This window comes from Neopsephotus bourkii, unplaced genomic scaffold, assembly GCF_033783945.1.
Source record: "Neopsephotus bourkii isolate Nb327-2 ecotype Australia unplaced genomic scaffold, CSIRO-AGI_Nbou_v1 NB_827, whole genome shotgun sequence".
NCBI lineage: Eukaryota > Metazoa > Chordata > Aves > Psittaciformes > Psittacidae > Neopsephotus > Neopsephotus bourkii.
The window spans coordinates 136,722-152,820 of record NW_026901323.1 but is presented as its reverse complement, the minus strand read 5'-3'; the positions used below and the strand labels follow the sequence as shown (position 1 = coordinate 152,820).

Genomic DNA, 16,099 nt, shown 5'->3' with positions numbered 1-16,099 from the left:
AAGAAGGAGCTGTTAGAAATATTAAAGCTTAACTGGCTTAACTGGGTATAACACACTATCCTGCTGCATCCTGTTTCCCAGTATAGAAGCAAAAAGTTCCAGAGATTAACTAACATTTAACTACAAACTGTAGGTAAGGGATCTCAAGGTAAAACACATCCAGTTTTCCTAAGCACTCTCTGCTTATGGCATGGGCAGTGCAGAGCGGGTCGGCTTGAGATGGGCTTAACCCCACACCAAGCAGCAGCCTCATGACAACCACACTTCCCAGCCTGTCTTTGCTAACTACTTATTTTCCAGCATCAAATCTACTGAGATATTTTAACTATTTAAGAGGAGACTGGGTTGTTTTCTGCAAGTTTTCTGAAAAGAACAACCAAACCAGAAATGATTTTAAATCAAATACAATACTATGTACATATAATACAATAGAATATAATACATATTCTGTTCTATTTTATTATAAATATTAATCATCTGCCTCATCAGAGCTCTTCTGCCTTCCCAGCAGGAGATGTTAGTAGATGTGGTTTTGCACTAATATTTCCAATCTGTAACAAGCAAACAACTAAACGGGCTCATGAAAAGACCTGCAAAACTGAGAGGTTCTATCACACAGGTGTTGACACGCAGCCAAAAACTCCAGGCTTGGTAGAGATTCAAGACACTAAGCAAGGAAATCAGAAAGAGAATCACAGGTCCGAGTTCAAACAGCAATGTAAATGGCAATAGATTAGTACAGAGGATACTTACAACGTGCCGAAGATTCCTAACACGAGCACTATCAGCCTCCAAGTATGAAATTCAAGCGCCTTCCCCTCCCCTTAATAAACCACTAAAGCCCTAAAAGAAGCGGGGTGGAAATTAAAAATCACCTATTTCCGAAACCAAAAACACAGCATCCGACCCACCTTCCCACTCCCGGTGCCAACACTCGTCCTCCCCTCGCCTGCCGTGGCTGCGCGGGGAATCCGGCTGCGTTGCTCCTCGGGTGCCTGCAGCCGAGTGGAGATTGTCATTGATTTGTGTGCAGAAAGTTAAGCCTTTCTAGGAGCGGTTAGGAGAATTCACTCCCACCACTCCCTCTAAACCAAAAGTATTTGGCAGAGAGCCCTCCTCGTCCACCTGTACTATTAAGGTCTAAACAGCACACGGGACGTGGACCGATTTTCATGTTTTCTTTTTAAACAAGCACACAAAGTTCTTTGGAAATAAAAGCTTGGGGGTTTGTTGTGGTTTTGGTCTCTTTTTTTTCTTAATCTCATTTTTCTTACAGCAGATTTATAGCATCCTTTTTGTTCTGCACTTGGCTGGCCAAGCTTTTCCCTGCTGTAACTGGTCACCTGTGACCATTTGCTGATTTGCCCCAACACAGGTGATTCTTTGGGTGACTTTCCTACCAACCTGATACGCTTTCCTGGCAAACCATGCATACCTGAGACAAGATAAACCTGGCGTGAAAACCTTCTCTTGTGAAAAGAACTGGGTATAATTTAACTAAAATCCATGCTTGTGCATGAACAACCCAAGCAAGCAAGGAGGTGGAGACAAAGCATTTTCAAAAGGGGGTGTTTGCTTACCCAATTCCTCAGTCACTGACTTGTCCAAGTGACAAGACCCTAAATTGGGTCTTGCTCAACCCAAGGAATAAATGATTTCAAAACCCTTCCCAAGAGCCCAGCACAGGGCTCCAAAGCCCCCACAGCACCCAGACTTAGTGCCACATCAGCTGCTTCCATGCACCCAACAACTGCATCTTGCACCCACCTCCTGTGGTCCCTGTCCATGAGGGCGTCCACTGTTGGAGCCTGGCTCAGCAGTGTGCTGCCTCCACGAGCAACCCAACCTGGTTAAGCCCAACTTGCTGACATACGTACAACCCCAAAGGGTTGGCCATTGTGTTGAGTGATAAATAACAGGTCCCTCCTCTTCCCCTTGTTAGGTGCCCTAAGGATCAGCTCATTCTTGTGATTCAGCCCCAAGTTAAGCAGCCACATCTCTGAGCATTAACCTAAACACTGCATTTAATAAAATACTGGTTCCTTGCTGGAGCAAGTATTACCACAGTGAGGAAACACAGATTTTTGTTAACAGATCTGATGAAAGAACCTCAACACCAAGTCCCATGTTACACGCCTTTCTGCTGCATTTCCTTAAAGAAGCACACAAAACCAAATCACAACCAAAATTGTTTATACAAGGGAAATCTTTCTGAATCATGAGCAAAATCAAGCGTAAGATAGCCTGGGGCAATCTGGCACTCTCAGACACAGCTTGGAAGAGCTCCGTGGTTACTTTTGAAACTTTCATTACACACTTTCTTGGTCTGTAGGAAACAAAAAAAAAATGCTGCTTCCATCCCCACACCCAAAACACTATCTGCAACTCCTCTGACTACTGGGTTTCTAAGGAGTGTCTGGGTAAATCAGTAAATGAAGTCGGTGAGAACAATATGTCTGGCCCCAGATAAGGGTAAAGCAGAACTTGGGCAGCATCCAGGGACTGCCAAGCCAGCACAGAGAGGAACACCAATTGCCACCCACTGCTTTTCCTGGTACTCCCACAGCCTGCGTCCCCTGCAGTATGGGAGCACCCGTCTAACCACTCACGACACCACAGCCAAGATCCCCAAGCACAAAACCAAGCAACTCCTCATTTCCCACAAAAATTAGCTTTTTTAGCTGGCCTCCATCAATCCACCAAAGTCAATGTGTTTAAGAAACAATTACATCTGTCCCATGCAACTCAAGTTCATTGTTGGTGGTGTTGCTTTCCCAAAGTGACTGTTTATCGGTGTGTATGGGAACATTCCCAGCACCACTGAGGTGCTGAAGCACATACAAAGAAGAGCAACAGGGGTGGGAAGGGCCTGGAGCACAAGTGTGATGAGGAATGGCTGAGGGACCTGGGGGCTTTGATCTGGAGAAGAGAAGGCTCAGGTGGGACCTGATCGCTACCTACAACTGCCTGACAGGAGGATGGAGCCAGGAGGGGCTAGGCTCTGCTCCCAAGGAGCTAGGGATGGGACAAGAGGAAACGGCCTCAAACTGCACCAGGGGAGGTTTAGATTAAGATTAGGAACAATTCCTTCCCCTGGGGGTATTCAAGACATGTAGATGTGGGAGGTGTCCCTGCCCATGGCAGGGGGTTGGAACTAGATGATCTTTCAGGTCCCTTCCAACCCTAACCATTCTATGATTCTATGTGGTGCTTAGGGACATAGTTTAATTGTGGACTTGGCACTGTTAGGTTAACAGTTAGACTCAATGATCTTAAGGGTCCTTTCCAGCCTAACTGGTTCTATGGTTGAAGTTGTCCCCAGATTCCTGCAAGCAAAACCCAGTATTTTCATACAGAAGAATACCTGGGGGCAGACACTGACAACTGAAACATCTCAGCCATTATTTTAAGTCCAATATTTTTAGACCAATAGGTTCCCACAGAACCCTGGAAATTATTTGCCATTTTCCATGTGAAATTGGTTGGTTTTTTGATCACCATTAACAAAGGGTTGCACAGGTCTTCTAAAGGAAGGGAGGCTAACAGGGTGTGAAATAAGAATAGCAGGAGAAAGAAGAAAGTGTTGTGCCAAATCTCACCTCAGTTCACAAGTACAATGGGAAACACCTAGTAAAAGAAAAAAAACAATAAAAAGGTCGTAATGATTGCTTATTCCAGGTCAGGGTAGCTCTAATTACAAGTACACTGAATGGAAAGCTTTCCAGAAGAAAGGGTACTTTAAAGGTGCATGTTCATCAAAAAAATAAATGATCATGTAATTGGACGGTTTTCATGAGCAAAATGAGCTTTGACACAGTTTTTCTTTCTATAGTTCGGGAGTGTTGGAGGGTGCTTGGTTTTTTGCTTTTGTTGGGGACTTCTCTGTTGCTGTTTTTGGTTTGGTGTGTTGTTTTATTTTTTTTTAATAAACTGTGTTTTTTGGATACTTGCAATTTTTCTTTTCTAACCTGAGTTTTTCAAGCCAGTTTTAAACTTCCCCTATTTGGAGCCAAAAAATCCACCTCAGTGAATCCAGCTCTCCAACAGCCAGAGGAAGGCATTTTCTGCAACAAGATTTGCTGCAACAGTCACATTTTCAAAGGAAAATAACTTTCTTTCCTCAAATATCCCTATTCCATTGCCAAAACCTGTTGGTAAAAATTTATTTTTTTTTTTAATTACAGGTTAATTTTGGTGTGAAATAAAACCCAGCAACATATTTCCTTGCCCCACATCTCACAAAAACTGCTTGCAAATTGGAAACCTGGAAAAGCCCAGCAAGGTTCCAATGTGTGCATCCCACACACCTGCATGTGTTTCTGTCTGCTGTGGTGTGCATCCCCCTTAACATCAACACCGGTCCCCAGGCTTCCAAATGTTGGCCTTATTTTAAAGATGATAGCGTAAGTGGAAGGAAGAGATGTGGGATCATGACCTTGACACACACCTTCATCACTGGGGTACCGTCAGGTCGGGAGGAAGGAAGATGGGGTTGTGACCCATCTGGTTTAATAAGGTCTCTATGCTCATAGCCTGGGTAAGAGCTGCTGGTTTATCATCTTGAAAAAGTAATTGTGGAGAGTGAGAAAGGGTGAATGGGTGGCTCATGAAAGAGATTTCCTTGTTAGTAGCCCCATGCTCTGCACATGAGGAGAAGTTTCCAATGAGAGGCTGAATTACCAGTTACACCAAGCCACAGATTGAGCAGATTTGCTGGTTCAGGCTATGCATGCATGCAAATCTGCTGTCACAATATTCCTATCCAATCCAGTTCTAAAGCAAGTAATTGAAAACCAATGTCAATCAAGTTCTTTGCTAAAGCAAACTAGCCAGTCTCAGTGGTTTCATATTTGAAACCTTAAAGGTCATAATTCAGATTGATCTTAAGGGATTTCCAATGCTTTGCCTAAAATGTGGATGGTGGAACTCAATCAGGCTTCAGTATCTTCAATGGAAATATGGTCATTTATGCTGTGCAGAGATATCCTTGAGAAAAATTTGATTCCTATCAAGGAACTGGGCTGAATGTACCCAGGATACCATTGTGCAAGTATACAACATATACATGTACATATTCACATGGTTTTACCAAGGGGAAGTCATGTTTGACCAACCTTATAGCCTTCTATGAGGAAGTAACTAGGTGGATGGATGATGGTAGAGCAGTAGATGTGGTTTTTCTTGATCTCAGATTGACTGTCCCCCACAGCATCCTCATAGATAAGCTAAGGAAGTGTGGGCTTGATGATCAGGTAGTGAGGTGGATCACGAGCTGGTTGAAGGGAAGAAGGCAGAGAGTTCTGGTCAATGGGGCAGAATCTAGCTGGAGGTCTGTGACTAGTGGAGTACCTCAGGGGTCAGTACTGGGACCAGCGCTGTTTAATATTTTCATCAATGACTTGGATAAGGGAACTGAGTGTACCCTCAGCAAGTTTGCTGATGACACTAAACTGGGAGGAGTGGCTGACACACCAGAAGGCTGTGCTGCCATTCAGTGAGACCTGGATAGGCTGGAGAGTTGGACAGGGAGAAATTTGATGAAATTCAACAAGGGCAAGTGTAGAGTCTTGCATCTGGGGAAGAACAACCCCATGTACCAGTGCAGGTTGGGGGTTGACCTGCTGGAAAGTAGTGAAGGGGAAAGGGACCTGGGGGTCCTGGTGGATAGGAGGATGACCATGAGGCAGCGATGTGCCTTTGTGGCCAAGAAGGCCAATGGCAGGGTGCATTAGAAAGGGTGTGGTTAGTAGGTCAAGAGAGGGTCTCCTCCCCCTCTATTCTGCCTCAGTGAGGCCACATCTGGAATACTGTGCCCAGTTCTGGGCCCTTCAGTTCAAGAAGAACAGGGAATTGCTTGAAAGAGTCCAGCGCAGAGCCACAAAGATGATTAAGGGAGTGGAACATCTCCCTTATGAGGAGAGGCTGAAGGAGCTGGGTCTCTTCAGCTTGAAGGAGACTGAGGGGTGACCTCATCAATGTTTACAAATATGTAAAGGGTGAGTGTCAGGATGATGGAGCTAGGTTTTTTTTCAGTGATATCCAGTGCTAGGACAAGGGGCAATGGGTGTAAACTGGAGCATAGGAGGTTCCATGTGAACATCAGGAAAAACTTCTTTACTGTGAGAGTGGCAGAGCGCTGGAACAGGTTGCCCAGGGGGATTGTGGAGTCTCCTACGTTGGAGATATTCAAGGCCCGCCTGGACAAGTTCCTGTGTGATGTACTCTAGGTTATCCTGCTCTTGCAGGGGGGGTTGGACTAGATGATCTTCTGAGGCCCCTTCCAGCCCTTGGGATTCTGTGATTCTGTATGTAGAGCTATATGATGGGTTATTGCTACTTCATATGGCTTCATTGGGAAGCTCTCAAGAGCAAGTGCTGTGCACTGATCTCCCCTCTTTCCCCAGTATATCTGTTCCAGTGACTGATACCAGCTCTGGAAATGGAGTTATGTCTGGGTCAGGCTAGCCCTGTAGCTCCCAGTCTTTCTTGATCCATAGCTTCAAGTCTTTTTTGCTCCCCTACAGCTTCACAATGCCACAAGAGCATGAGAACAATCCCACGTTAGCAAGAAAGTGGAAAAACTCTTGTACAGACTTCAAATTAAACCTGTATTTTGCTTGGAGAACATTTATGTTTCCCCACTGGGTCGTATTCTCAGTCTAATAAAAGAAGATGAAGCCAGGCAGAGCCATTGCCTGTGCAATCTCTAGCTCGGCGGGAGAGAAAGATCCTCTCCAAAGGTGACAGATTAAGATGTGTAAGGCTTGGTGGCATGGCACCGAGGAGGTGCTTCAGGGCTAAATGCATTAAATCCTCCTCCACCTCCAAAATGAAGCCATAGCCATCTGAGATAATGGCCATTCCCAGCGCTGAAGACCAGAGGCCAGGAACCTAAACATGCCTGAAGCCATCAGCAAGGAGGGAATGACACCAGTTTCTGCTCCCCAGAGCATGCACCACAAAGGGAGTGCATGCACATCTTCCTCCTTGAACCCCTGCCTATATAAACACTTGATGTATTGCTTGATTACTTGGTTACATGACACATGCCGAAGGCAGTAGGCAGGTAACTTTGCTTGGTTTTAACGCTTCAGTTCTCCCTTTCTCTTCATCGAGAAATATTTTTGAGTCAGCTTCAGCTTGTGAATATGCAGGGTATGGACTGGACAACAGCAGCTAAAAATAAGTGATCATGGTATCAATCCTAAATGCAAATAGACGTTAATAATAAAAGGCACGATGTGGATCAAAAAGCCACTTCACAGAGCTTGATGGGTTGGCACAGAGTTTTATTGGAGGTATCACTCCCACCCTGGGGCAGCTGAAGTTGGGGGATATGAAGACCTCTGGGAAGGTACAGACCACCTGGGGCTTCTGAACATCTACATGTGCCACCATCCCCCATGGCAAAACACCTTCTCAGCACCATGGAGAAAACTTGAGATGGGTGGTAAAAGCCACTGAGTGATACACATACAACCTGCTGGGGGGTGAAAGCCAAACCCAGCCCCCCCCCCGTGTGCTGGGCTGCACCCCCAGAGCTTGAGCAGCAGCTCAGGGAGGGGATCCTGCCCCTCTGCTGTGCTCCGGGGAGACCCCCCCTGCAGTCCTGATCCAGCTCTGGGGCAGCAGCACAAGAGGGACGTGGAGCTGTTGGAGCGAGGCCAGAGGAGGCCATGGAGATGCTGCGAGGGCTGGAGCAGCTCTGCTCTGGAGCCAGGCTGAGAGAGCTGGGCTGGGGCAGCCCGGAGAAGAGAAGGCTCCTGAAGGGGAGACCTTAGAGCAGCTCCAGTGCCTAAAGGGGCTGCAGGAAAGCTGGAGAGGGGCTTGGGACAAGGGCCTGTAGGGACAGGCCAAGGGGAATGGCTTGAACCTGCCAGAGGGGAGACTGAGCTGAGCTCTTAGGCAGAAGCTCTTCCCTGTGAGGGTGCTGAGGCGCTGGCACAGGGTGCCCAGAGAAGCTGTGGCTGCCCCATCCCTGGCAGTGCTCAAGGCCAGGTTGGACACAGGGGCTTGGAGCAAGCTGCTCTAGTGGAAGGTGTCCCTGCCCATGTTCCATGATCCTATGAAAGTGAGAGCATCTGCAAAGCAATGTCACAGACCCTGGTGACATCCGCAGACTTCAGCACAACTTCCACCGCAATCAGTTTAAACTTTCTTGCACAACTCACAGCCCCAGTGCAATTGCTACGCACAGCTTTTGAAAGGCATTCCTCACCTTATAATTTCTCAATGGGTTATTTTTGCTTTGCTCTCACACAAAGTGAGGCATGACTCCTTGCTGAGTCTGCTCACATCATCCCACCAGCAGATGAGCTAAGGAGAACCACGCAAATTGCTCATTGTAACCGCTGTGCCAGCCTCAGGGTGCTGATAACCCTCTGCCCAGACCACTTGCTTTCATTTCCACAATCTAGAAAGTTACCCTTATCTGGTAATAAGAACTTTAGCAGAAGCTCCTTGATGTAGGTGGAAAGAACCTCATTTGCCTTCAGAAGCAGTGAATCAGGCCCCAGCTCCTTGCAGAATATCACATTAATAGTGAGAGGCAAATGAACCATTTTACTTCTGCTATCTGAAAAGGAAAAATACAAATGCATCTGACCTGGTTTACCTTCTTCATAACGTATTTAAAAATGATCCTAGGCCGAGGACTTCACCAGCTGAGGTTTGATACGAAATGAGACTGTTTATGTCACGACCGCAACCTTCTGAAAAATGCTCCTTTGGATGGGAAAGCTCACAAGACCCTTCGGTATAATGATCTCAGCTATATCAATAACCACATTTCGGCAGATTCATTATCTGCTCACTGGCCTGCCCAGCCGCGCAGCGAAGCATTGCAGCAGGATGGAGGGAGAAAGGAAAACATTGAATTCAGCCGTTCTTCCCGCAGAAAAAAATTGACATTGTGGGTCATTCTTTTCCTTAGCAAAAAAACAAGCTTTTATTCCCTCCACTTTCACACCGCACTCGGGAGGGAGGGCTTGAGCTACACACAATATTGAACACAACCAATCAATCTCCTTTTAGTGTGTGCAAGAGTATTTTCCCTCACAGATAACATCTTTGCTCCCCAAGCATTCTCATCTCTTGCTGTCCTAAACTTCACAGCAGAATATTTTTTGCCCGTTCCTCATAATATTCACTTGATTATTTAAGATTTTAACACCCATGTTAACTCTATTCATGGATTCCAGGCCACACATCACAGGAAATTTAGGCTACAAAACAAAGTTTTATTTCATACTGGTATTTTCAAGCAACAGGGACCTTTATGTTCATATATTATGCCCTCCAGCTTCATACAAAATACAGTACTTCACTCAGTGATTTCCGCAGCAAGGCTCTTGTTCCTGCCTGCCCTCCGGCGTTTAGAAGAAGAGGAAATCTTGGCTGAAAGATTTCAAATAAAGGGGGTCTTGCCCTGATCCTCAACAAGTGTTTCCAGCAGTTTATTAGTCTCAGTATAAAAATATTTGCATCTTTTTCTATTATTACTTTTTTGGCTGGACATGTGTAGCTCTGCTTTCTGAGCATCTCATCACACCCAGTCTTTTTCTGCTAAAGAAAACAGCTTGTCTCTTTTCCCAAAGACCTGAAGGCTATGATCCCATAAGCAAGTATGAGAGCTATGAGCATCTCTCTTCCACAGTATTCCAGTGTTGGGCTACAGACCTCTGAAGGCAACGGATGTGGCTGCAGAGAGATTGACCATGGATAGATGGGTGGAGGCTTGCACAAATTAAAAGCTTTTCTGCACTCAAACAGTCCAGGGCAAAAACCCCACCAAATCCAAAACATGATCCTCCTATCTCCTGTCTTGGGCCCACCATGTGTAACTGGATTGTCCTTTGAAGAGCATAAGATCAGACTCACAGTAAGACTAAAGGTACTCATATAATAAACTCCTTCGTACAGCTCTCGCAGTGCTGCTTGAAGGTGCAAGTGACATGGCAAACAGAGAGGAACTGGTAAACATGAGTTGTGAATGGAAGTAACCCTGCTTCTTCTATAGTGCACCCACCACCCGTCTCACCCATACCGTTAACTCCAGTCCTAGGGCTCTGCTACCTGCTGGATGAGCAATGGAAGAGTGTTTGACCTCCCTGCCCCAAACCCTGGGATTTATGTTGCAGAAACCTGGAGCAGGAGGGAGCTGGGAAATGTGAGGAAAGGAAATGGGCAGAGGCAATACGGGAGAGAGAAATAGCATCTCTCTTCTAGGTCAGGGAAGAGAGCCAGCAGTCCCAAACTGCTAAGGAGCAATGAAGGCTTGTACATCCACGGACGAATAACCTGAAATTAGCATGGTGACATGGAAGTGTGAGGGGGTAACAGATGTTAGCAGATGTTATTGGTTTAAAAACATCTGAATGTTCTGGGGGCATATCTCATCCTTTGTGGAAGGGCTGAGGGACCTGATGGTTCTGGAGTTCTTGGATATGGCCCAACTTCTCAGCAACCCAAACGGGTGGGCAACACTGCAAATGGATAAGTTCTTAACAAATGGAAAGTGATGCAGGGCTGGGAATTGCTCCTCAGGCACCTCCCAGAGTCTTAAACTGTGTCAAACCAAGGAAAGGACCTCCCAGCACAGCAGAGCCCTCTGCTCTGCACACAGCTGTAGCTGCAGAGCTAGCAAGATGTTCAGCTGCATATGGAAAGGGACGGCAAATAATCCTGGAAATATTATAGCACCTTTGTATAAATCAGTAGCACAGCCTCAGATGGGGAGAAAAGTAATGATGCAGAAAAGGCAAGAAGTGTTCAATCAATATCTCTGCTCCGCATTTGAAAAGAAGCAGGATGAGATGCCGGTATCACATGAGGAGGATGAAGTACTTTCCAGTCCATTAGTAACCAAGGAGGTTGTTAAACAGCATCTACTAGCGATAAACAATTTTAAATCAGCAGCCTGGATAACTTGCTCCCAAGAGCCCTAAAACAGCTGGCTGAGAAGCTCTCTGGTCCATTGATATTAATTTTTAATAGATCTTGGAATACCAGGGAAGATCGAGACAGCTGGGAGTATGCAAATACTGCAGTGATCTGCTAGAGGGGCAAGCGGGATGGCCTGATGAACAGGTTGGCTTATGCTATCAATCATGGGTAAAATAATGGGAACCCTCCTGAGAGTCACCCAGAAGAGGAATTAATGGACAGGGTTACAGTTAATGCTCGTTAGAGAAGTTCTGCACAAACACATCAAGTCAAACAAAGCTGATTTTGTTCTTTGAGGAGATTACAAGTTTGGTTAATAAAGATAATTGCCTAGAGATAATATACATAGGCTTTTGTACGGCATTTGATTTACTTTGACATGATGTGCTGATTAAAAAATGAGCACTGTATTAGAAGAATAAAGCACATGTGCAGGGGATTTGGAGCTGATCTCAACAAATAGCTGTCAGAGGGGAATCGGACGGTTTCCAGGGGGATTTCAGAAGGCTGAATCCCAGACTATTCATATATTCAGTGTTTTCTTATCTGGAAGCAAATACAACATCACTGCTGATAAATCAGCTATGTGCTACACAAACACGAGAGGCCGACCCATCTGAGCAGAGTGGACCTGATGGCAGCCAAGCATCTGGTTGGGGTTATCAGAAGACAAGAGGAAGGGGGCAGTGAAAAAAAAAAAGAGGTGAGATGCTCGGAATCAATGCAGAAACTGGGAGGTGACACCACGGCAGGTAGTGGTCAGGACCGTATCCCCATAGAGACACATGGATGCCTGGACTGGCAGGAGAGCTGAAGCTTGGATATTACCCAACATCTCCAAGGAAAAATCCTTGCAGTGGGTATCAGGAGGTAAATTGGAGCTTGGGATAAGAGGGGTTGGGATGAGTGATTCCATACTGCAGGATTTTGCAGCATCATTGCATAGGAGAGGACACATGACCTAGACCAGCTCTATCTGCGCTTCTCACAGGGCTTAATCCTGACACTGACCTTTGTGATGCCAAGGAAGTCAATTAAAGCTTGATGTTTCTTTTTCTAACAGGAATATTCCATCTGGCCTTTCATATCCCTTAGCCTTAGCTGCCCCTTGGGAAAACACAACACTTAATCCACAGGTGAACACCTGAGTGACAGCTCAAAGGTGTCTGGCACACGGGTGGCAAGGCATGGAAGTGAGCATCCCTGCAGGCTGCCCCACAGGCCTGGACATGTAGGTCTTGTCCACTGCTCCAAAACCAGAAACTCAGAAGCTGAAACAAAAAGCTTTCAGAAACCTTTAGTAAGAGAAAATGGAAATGCTTAAACAATTTCCCGCATTACACCTGTAACACACTATTCCTGGCATCCTCTTAGAATCACCACTTCTTTTCTCCCTGAACAAGTGCCACCTTTCTGGGGAGGCATCATCCATCTCCCCCTGATGTCATGCACTACCATGTCTTCGCTTTTATTGTGTTTTATTTCTACTTTCCCACCTTAGAAAAACAGAAGTTTCTCAGCAAAGGCAGTGCTGCCTGATGAACCAGGTGGCTGATGTGGTGCTGAGGAGGAAGGCTCAGTGATGTGGTTAAGGAGGAGGACAGGGGGCACGTGTTGTGCAGGAAGAGCTGCTTGTCCTGGGCATGGCCAGCCAATATCCAACCCTTGCTTGGATGGATGTGGGAGATGAGATATGGGGCTCAGCAAATTCAGGGGAGACCACTTTTATCCAGGTTCAGAGCAGTAGAGGGCCCTGCATGGGAGAGGAGGGTGCATACCCATCAGTTGATGTGTGCTTCTCATTCTCAGATACCAAGGGTAGGACCATACCTTTTGAGTTCAGGGCATCACAGGGGCAAGGAAGAGGTCCCTTAGTGATTTGGACACTAGATGATCTTAAGGTCCTTTCCAACCCAAACCATTCTATGATTCTATGATGCGCCTTCTTTTCTGCTGCTTCTGCAGTTGCCTTAGAAAGCACCAGGCCTGCTCGTTCATGCAAATGATGAAGGAAACCTCTCTGCCTCAACAGGCAAGAAAGCCCTAAGCAATCTCATGACCATACCAGGCACATGAAGGTTAGCAACCTCATGGAACCTGAAGCAGGTCTCTGGGGCTGTTGCCCTCTTCCTGATCTCCAAGTCCCATTCCTGGGGCAGCAAGGATGGGGAGGGTGGTCTCATGCAGGGCTGAGTCTTTGATATCTCCCAGGGAGAATCCAGCTGGGCCCATGAAAGGCTTCCCCTAATCCCAGCCTGAGCCAAGCCCAAAGGACTCCTCAGCTCCATATGCACCAACCTGGCAGAGGTGGACAATGGTCTCAGGGAAAAAGCCTTACAGAAAAGCAAGAATCTTATTGACTTCACGTCTTTCTCTCCTCCTGAAACCCACTCAAGGAAGAATTTAACCTCCAACTTATTTTATTTCAGAGTTCACCACAGGAAGAGGAGATGAAGGGTGGCTAATGGCACCCACTCCCCTGGCCTCATGTTTCCAATTGACTTTGCCACTAACCAGTGAAGGAGAACTTGCTCTTACAATACTTGTCAAGGGCTCCTCCTACTGCTCTTGCTTCAGGGACAGAAAGGGGTCAGCAATTCAAATCCCAGATGTTTAACCCAAACAGGCCCCATCTATCAACATCTCAGCAGAGGATTAGAATGCATTGTTATTGCTGAAGGTGAATTCAAGAGATAAGGCATTAAATCAAATACTTAGACATTACAGAATGTTTAAAACTTACGGAAAAATACAAAAGCCAGTTTGGATTAATGTCACTGAAGCTCACCACACATGGTTTTAGAGGGCCATGGAGATGCTGCGAGGGCTGGAGCAGCTCTGCTCTGGAGCCAGGCTGAGAGAGCTGGGCTGGGGCAGCCTGGAGAAGAGAAGGCTCCTGAAGGGGAGACCTTAGAGCAGCTCCAGTGCCTAAAGGGGCGACAGGAAACCTGGAGAGGGGCTTGGGACAGGGGTCAGTAGGGACAGGCCAAGGGGAATGGCTTGAACCTGCCCGAGGGGAGACTGAGCTGAGCTCTTAGGCAGAAGCTCTTCCCTGTGAGGGTGCTGAGGCGCTGGCACAGGGTGCTCAGAGAAGCTGTGGCTGCCCCATCCCTGGCAGTGTTCAAGGCCAGGGTGGACACAGGGGCTTGGAGCAAGCTGCTCCAGTGGAAGGGGTCCCTGCCCATGGCAGGGGTTGGAAGTGGATGAGGTCCCTTCCAACACAAACCACTCTGTGATTCCATGATGTAGAGTGCATCCCTCATGATTATGCTCTCCAAAGCAGCTTCTTTTCATTTACAGTATCTTGACCTCAAGACCTGTCCCAGCAGGAGAAGGTCAGGTGGAAATCATGCTGCTCCCCTGCTATTGTAAAGCTCCTGATTGCCTTTTTGTTTTTCTGCTGGCTTTCTCTGTTCCCATTATCCCATGATGGGGGAGTTTTTAAATAAGGAGGTTTGGGAAGAGCAAGGCCATGGAGGTAAGAGAAGTCTGCAGTGCACAGAGATTCATTACCTGCTCTTGTCTGAGCCAGGAGAGAAGCGAGCCTCTTCTTCTTTTTGTTAATAAAAATATGACATTGGGAATTATTTAAAATCAAATTAAAGCACAGAAGGACTTGAGAAAGCGCGGGGGCTACAAACTAGTGCTGGAGCTAAAAGGACTTATTAAAACACAAATTATTTAGGAGAACAAACTGGAATGCCATTATGTGAAGTGTCACCAACTCATTTTCATTTCACTGAGTCCAGCCTGGGGTTTGGTTGCACATGATAAATGAGTCCATCCTACTCCTCCCTCCCCCCCTTTTATTTTTTCAGTAGGAAGGAGGGGAAGGAATAGGCATTTACAACTCCAACCTATTGAAAAAAATCGGGTCCTGGTGAAACAATCAGAGCCGTATCTTTTGGGAGCACTTTGGGGAACATTGGCCCTCTGCCTGCTGGGATTTGGGGTGCAGCAGTAGTGAGCCAGAACCATGGGTCCAAATCCTGTCCCCCTTGGGTGAGTGCTCTGATTCCACAGCAGCACCCAGGTCTTACACATCCCCCAAAATGAGACATAAACTGGGAACCTGGGTGAGCTCTTGGGGTCCCTGTGGCTGCACCTGAGAGGATGCTGAGCAGGGTACCCAGACCAACTCTAACACAGCCCTTGCTTATGCAGCAACACCTGATCATGGTGCCAACCTCCCAGTGCGCCAGCTGAGTAAGGGTTTTAAGACAAGAATCCTTTGTCTCCTGTGATTATTTAATTTTCTTCCCCCCCCCTCTAATTTACTCTGGCTGCACCATCTCAGGCTCGGCTGCAGCAGGGGGGCTGCAGGGTTCTGCCTAGTCAAGCATTAACTACAGCAGAGGGAAAACACACTGGCTGAGCAGGGAGCTGGGGTGGGAGCGAGGAGGAAGTGGGGAGCAGAGGTAATGTCTTTCCTGGAGGGATGGAGTGCTTGTGGTTGCGGTACACTTCTCACCCCAGCGGCTCCCGGATGTATGGATAGGGAGGAAGAGAAGGTGGGAGCAGGCAGCACAGGGTGTTCCCTGGCAGGGCTCTCACCCACTGAGCGCTCTGTGCAAAGCATGGATATTTAAAGGCACATTTGGGAATGACGCCATGGTGATTCTGCCCCCTCTTTAGCGTGGGGACATGGGTACAAAGTGCTTGAGGGAAGACAGAGATTTGGTGCTGCTGGTTTTCGTGCATCCTTTCTGATAAATTCAGGACTGTGGCTGGTACCCACTACATCTTCACAGTAGCATTTACAAATGAGATGCCTGATTGTCTTTTTTTTCAGGTGAGCACCACCAAATTTTTACCTTTCATTGAGGGAGCCCCACGAGATGGCCACAGCTTCCTTCAAGAGGGCTCTGCCATTGGTATGGATTGTATCATAGACTAGTTTGCATTGAAAGGGACCTTGCATGCATTTGGAGGTCATTCAAATTAATGCATTTCAAGAAATGCAAACAAAACCACCAATGTATTTAGCAATTGCTGCCTCGAGTTTAAAAACAAGTGAGATCTGCCTCAGAGAAAATCACAAGATAAGTGAAAAACAAGGACATGAGCTAAAAGCATTAATTCTTACAATTAATCCCCTCTGTGTTCATTTTTTACCACCGAACACTGGGGTTTGGGCTGTGAGTTACTGCCTGCT

General features: G+C 46.7%; 1 protein-coding gene across 2 annotated transcripts in view; it reads right to left on the bottom strand.

Annotated features, from left to right (window-relative positions):
• ZBTB7C (zinc finger and BTB domain containing 7C) overlaps positions 1-16,099 on the bottom strand; it is a 105,356-nt gene that overhangs the window by 44,153 nt on the left and 45,104 nt on the right. Inside the window, exon 1 of one of the 2 annotated variants that reach the window (XM_061355677.1) lies at positions 912-1,025. The exons of the other annotated variant lie outside the window; for it this stretch is intronic. The gene's annotated coding sequence lies outside the window, so the exon portion shown is untranslated. Of the gene's footprint in view, positions 1-911; positions 1,026-16,099 lie in introns of those variants that run through there. 2 annotated transcript variants of the gene reach the window in all.